The sequence below is a fragment of the Myotis lucifugus genome, unplaced genomic scaffold (assembly GCF_000147115.1).
Source record: "Myotis lucifugus unplaced genomic scaffold, Myoluc2.0 scaffold_127, whole genome shotgun sequence".
In the NCBI taxonomy this organism is placed as follows: Eukaryota; Metazoa; Chordata; class Mammalia; order Chiroptera; family Vespertilionidae; genus Myotis; species Myotis lucifugus.
Genome location: NW_005871175.1, coordinates 450,048 through 456,226, shown reverse-complemented (window position 1 = coordinate 456,226; position 6,179 = coordinate 450,048).

The following is a 6,179-nucleotide window of genomic DNA, read 5'->3' as shown; positions in this document are numbered from 1 at the left end:
CACATGCCCGGGTTGTGGGTTTGATCCCCAGTAGGGGGCATGAAGGAGTCAGCCCATCAATGATTCTCCCTCATCACTGATGTTTCTATCTCTCTCTCCCTCTCCCTTCCTTTCTGAACTCAATAAAAATATGTTTTTTAAAAAGAGAGAGAAATTTAACAAACGTTATTCTGAGACACATACACCGGTGCCCTCCAACACCTCAGATAGTGTTTGAGAATATTTATTTACTGATTTTTTCCCCCTTAAGAAGTTCCCTTTGACTTAGTTATTAACTTTGAATACAAGTTTTGGTAGCTATTCAGCAAACCTTCATGAGAGGTTTAGAGAAGAGGAACAATTGTGCTACAGAAGCACAGCAAGTTAGTGCATTGGCAGTCCCACTCTCTCCCCGCCTCTGATGCCAACGTGTCAAATGTGATTCTGTGACACACTCCCTGTATCAGTCAGGGTCTAGCCTGGGAAACACAAGACTCACCAGGCATTGCACCAAAGAAAATTTAATATAAGACATTGACCAAACCAGTACAGTGGGGCCTTGACTTACGAGTGTCCCGACTAACGAGTTTTTTGAGATACCAGCTGTCTCTCTGCCGATTTTTTGCATTGAGTTGATAGAGTAATTTGAGTTAACGAGCTTCTTAACGAGCTCAGTCTCAGAACGAATTAAACTCGTAAGTCAAGGCCTCACTGTATTGGAGTACTGAAAACAAGCAGACAGGGAGCAATGAGGTAACACACAGAGATGGCAACTTCAGGATGTAGGTATCACCCCCAGGTCAGAGGGAACAAAGGACCAGCATTGTCAGAACCTAGAAATTCCGAGGAGGCGCCCTGGGAAGCTGGGGTTCAAACCTCTGAGCCGGGATGCTGCCCGGCTGGTGCTCGTGGTTCTGAGGAGCACAATGAGGCAGTTCTGAGAATGTGAGACAGAGCGGAGACTGGCACTGCCAGGTGGAGACATTGCTGGGGCACGGCTGAGAGGAGCAGCAAGCGTCCAGGAGCAGGTCCCTCCTCCACGTTCCTGCCTTGCAGAGCCCTCTGAATAAGTCCTATTGGCAGAGCCTTCGGAGAGCCAGCTGGCAGAAGAGAAATGAGTTCCAGGTCACCGAGGCTGGAAGGATGGCTTTAGAGCTGACATACAGTAACCTAATGACTGGCACAGCTGCACACCCTACCCCTTGACTTTAGCAACCTCAAAGCTGGGGCAAGAAGACAGCATGCTGTTTTAAATTCCAGCTGGCACCACTCACAGCTGAGTTCTGGCTAGTGTCCTGTTTGAGGCCAAAGGGTAAATTTGGAATTAGTGTTAACACTTTTCTGAGTCACGTAATCTAGGTTCTTTGAACAAAGGTCGTAGAGGAGACATGGCTGCTTTTGCTGAAGACTTTCATCAAGGATGGATGGACATACATAATATTTGCTCAACTTTGTTGGATTTCTGTTACTGAATAACATACCGTACACATTTGCTTGTAAATCTCTGATGCATCAGGACACAAACTGAAATCTGACAGACTGAGGGATAATGCTTAGAGTGGGCTTCATAGGAATTTCAGCTTCAAAAAGAAAGCCATTTCTGCCCTGGCCAGTGTGGCTTAGGTAGTTGAGCCGTCGTCCTGTACATTGAAAGGTTGCCAGTTCAATTCCCAGATAGAGCATCGACCTGTGGACTGGAGAGTCCCAGGTTCGATTTCATGCCCAGGTTGTGGGTTTGAGGCAGTCAATTAATGTTTCACTATCACATTGATGTTTCTCTCTTTCTCCCTCTCCCTTTCTCTCCCTATCTCTCTCTCTCTCAAAAAAAAAAAAAAAAATCTTAAAAAAAGAAAGACATTCACTCCCCAAGATAGATTTGCTATATATGTATGTGGGTGTATATTGTTGCCTTTATATAACTTTGTTCCAAACAATTGATATTACACCTTAGAAATACTTTGTACTATGGTGCTTTCCCCGTAGCCATGTAGAACAAAGGTTAACAAATGTTTTCTGTAAAGAGCCAAAGAGTAAAACCTTTGGACCTTGCACGTCATACAGTCTGTCACAACTTGTCAACTCTGTCACTGTTGTGCAAAAGCAGCTTGGACCTCCAGTCCATGAATGGACTTGGCTGTGCTCAGGACAACTCTACAAAACAGGCGGGGCCACATTTAGACTGTGGGCCATGGTTGGCTGACCCCTGGCCAAATATGCCAAACACAGACGTCCAATGCTGACGATCGGCATGCTTGTGAAAGGGAACACCGAGAGCGAGCTAGGAGATATGTTCTGCCGTTGGTCCTGTGGTTTCAGTCCTTTTTTAGGTACACACTGCTGCCTTAGGTCTCCACAGCTCAAAACGAATGAAAATTTCATAAGGCATCTAGGCAATATAAAGTTTTTTCAGCCCTATTATCTGGTCACTTCATTCAAAATCATTGTTCTAAAGAAAAAAATCATTGTTCTTTTCTGCTGAATTATCTTACCGATTGTGCCTATAGAGATCTTTTAACTTCAGTTTTCTGTCACTTGCTGCTGATATGCCCTTGAATACAGGTGCCAGTGAGTCTTAAAATTGCCAGAGATAGCTGTTATCTGTGGGACAGAGCAAACATCTAATTGCCAAACATCTGTTTTTCCTGTTGTCCTATAAATTTCCCTCCTCCCCTTGGAAGCCCCATGCCCCTGTCCCATTTCGTACGATGGCATATAAGCCTAACCTGACCAACTTGCTCTTGGGTCTCATATTTTTTTAATGGGGCTCCTGTATGTATGTAATTTAATTTGCTTTTCACCCTAGCTGGTTTGGTTCAGTGGATAGAGCGCGCCTGTGGACGGGAGAGTCCCAGGTTCAATTTCAGACAGGGGCACATGCTCAGGTTGTGAGCTCAGTCCCCAGTAGGGGGCGTGCAGGAGGCAGACAATCAATGATCCTCTCTCATCATGGATGTTTCTGTCTCTCCCTCTCCCTTCCTCTCTGAAATCAATAAAATATATTTTTTTTAAAAAAGAAAAAAAATTTGTTTTTCTTCTGTTAATCTGTCTTATGTCGATTTAATTACTAGATAAGCCAAAAGAACCTGAAATAGTAGAGGAAAATTTTTTCCTTCCCAACAGAGCCCTTTTTGAAATATTGGTAGGGGTCACATTTAGAAGTTTACAGAGCCCTGGCCAGTTTGGTTCAGTGGTTTTAGTGTCAGCCCGAGAACCAAAGGGTCTTGGGTTCAATTCCTAGTCAAGGGCACATACCTCCGTTGCAGGTTTGATCTCCGGCCCCTGTTGGGGTGTGAGTGGGAGGCAACCAATTAATGGGTCTCTCTCACGTTGATGTTTCTCGCTCTCACTCTCGCTCTCTCTTGCCCTCCTCCCTCCCTTCCACTCTGTCTAAATCAATGGAAAAAATATCCTCAGGTGAGAATTAAAAAATAATAATATGCCTGGGTGGGGTGGCTCAGAGGTTGAGCATTGACCCATGAACCAGGAGGTCACAGTTCAATTCCCAGTGGGGGAGTGCAGAAGGCAGCGATTGATGATTCTCTCTCATCATTGATGTTTCTGTCTCTCTCCCTCTCCCTCTCCCTTCCTCATTCTGAAATCAATAAAAACATTTAAAATAATAGTAATAATAATGATAGAAGTTAACAAAAAACTCAAAGAAAAATGTCATTTCTTATAAATAAGTAGGAATAGGTTTTTAGTGTTTTTTAAAAATTTTTATTGCTTTCAGAGAGGAAGAGAGAGGGAGAGAGAAATAGAAGCATGGTTTATGCATAGAGAATCATTGATTGGCTGCCTCCTGCATGCCCCCTATTGGGGATCGAGCCCACACCCAGGCATATGCCCTGACCAGGAGTTGGACCGGTGACCTCTTGGTTCACGGGTTGATGCTCAATCACTGAGCAATATGGCCGGGCGATGTCATTATTTTTTAATAAACCATCCCTACTATCCAGAAAAATATATGATCCTATAAATTGTATTCATTCATCCATTCCACAAATAATTATAAAATGCTATATATGCACTGTCCTAGGAACTAGGTTTAGCAGTGAACAAACATACTAAAACTCCCTGGCCTCAAGAAGTTTACATTCTAACTCTACCTGGTCGGGCTCAGTGTTGGCCTGTGAACGGAAGGTTCTTGGATTCAATTCTGTACCTCAGGTGCAGGCTCGATCCCCAGCCCCAGTCAGGGTGCACAGGGAGGCAACCAATTGACGTGTCTATCTCACATTGATGTTTGTCTCTCTGTCTCTCCCTCTCCCTTCCACTCTCTCTAAAAATCAATGGAAAAATATCCTCAGATGAAGATGAACAACAACTACAAGAAAATAATCCTAATCTGTCAGTGTTGTTTGAAAAATAACTGAAAAAAACTCATGTTTATTTCAAATAAAACCACAAGCAGATGGTTCACTCATTTGAAATAACATATGCACGCCCACCACACTTCAGTATAGTTACAGAAGTGAGACCAGGCGCTAAACTACATTTGGTGGTGTCTACTGCCATCTAGTGGAAATGAGTTGACATTATAACAAGTGCTTCATTTATATGGTAGTTCTCAAAGTGCTCTAAATAGACATTGTTATTCCAGTTTGTTTTGATTTTTAAGAAAAACTTCGTATCACTGAGCTTACTATTTATCCAGGCACTATACATGATCTCATTTATTCCCCATAACAATCTTATGTGATACATATGTATTGCCTGTGCGGTTATTACATTTACAGACGAGGGAGCGAAGGCTAAGAGAATTGAAGAAACATATTCAAACTCTTATAAACATATTCAAACAGCTTATAAGCAGGAACATAAGGTTTCAAACCCAGGCACACATCACTAATATAAATAATCATCATCATTTTCTTCATCTTCATTATCATCTTCACTATCGCAAAGCAGTGTGATTATATGCCAGGCATTTTCCTAAGCCCTTTACAGTATTATAAATAATTTAATCCTCATAACAACTCTTATATTGATAATTATAGCTTCCATGTTGTCCATTAGATCCCCAGAACTTGTCCATCTCATAACTGGAAGTTTGTACCCTTTGACCAACATCGCCCCATTTCCCCTACCCACACAAACCCCCACCCCCAGCCACTGGCAGACACCTTTCTATTCTCTGTTCCTATGGGTTTGATTTTATTCAGATTCCACATTTAAGTGAATTCATACAGTATTTGTCTTTATCTGTGTTGTTGAAGCCATGATGGAAACATGTCAAGGTGAAAAAATCAATAACAACCCATGCTAAGAGACTAAACAAGGCCCAGCTGGTTTCTCAATGAAGAAGCAACTGATGAATGTGATGAGTACAGTTTCTGTGAGTAATGGAAACTGAAAGCAGATTTCATTATGTGGGGGAATAGAGTGGAACTAGCTATTCCTCTTTTTCTAGAAAGACAGAGAAAAAAACAGTAGCTAAGGCTGATGGCAGGGGGAAGTGAGAGAACGTGAGGCAAGGAAGAGGACAGATTATGTGACACTTGTTTGGTTTGGTTTGGCATGGGCGGGACCCAAGTCTATGATTTATGCAGAAAGGGAAGGGTGTGAGGGGAAACTTCTAAATATACAAACATGTGTACTGAACGTCAACTGTGTGGCCACTCCAGGGATAAATATGACACAGTCTCCAGCTTCAAGGATCTCACAGTCTTGAGTACTAAGGGACCTGTGTGGCTCTCCCCTGAAACCTTGAGAAGGTAGTAAACTGAGCTTGGATTAGTGATGAGTAATCTCTTTTCCATGAGACCCAATTCGGGAAAGACATATATGTGGTCCCCAGTTTTCTTTGCAATTACATTTAAGCATTCTTTTTCATTTCTAATTAATTAATTTATTTATTTGAGAGAGAGAGAAAGGGAGGAAAGGAGAGAGGGAAGGAGAGAGAGAGAGAACGTCAACTTGTTGTTCCACCCACTCATGCACTCATTGGTTAATTCTTGTATGTGCCCTTGCCAGGAATCAAATGCACAACCTTGGTGTGTAGGGACGACACTCTAACCATCTGAGTTACCCGGCCAGGGCTTGTTTAAGAATTCTTTCTCTCATAGAGCTGAAGCATCAGGTTTTAAACCCAGGCACACATCACTAATATAAATAATCACTAATACAAATCATTGGCCTGGGGACTGAAGGATTCCGGGTTCGATTCTGGTCAAGGGCACATGCCTGGGTTACAGGTTTTA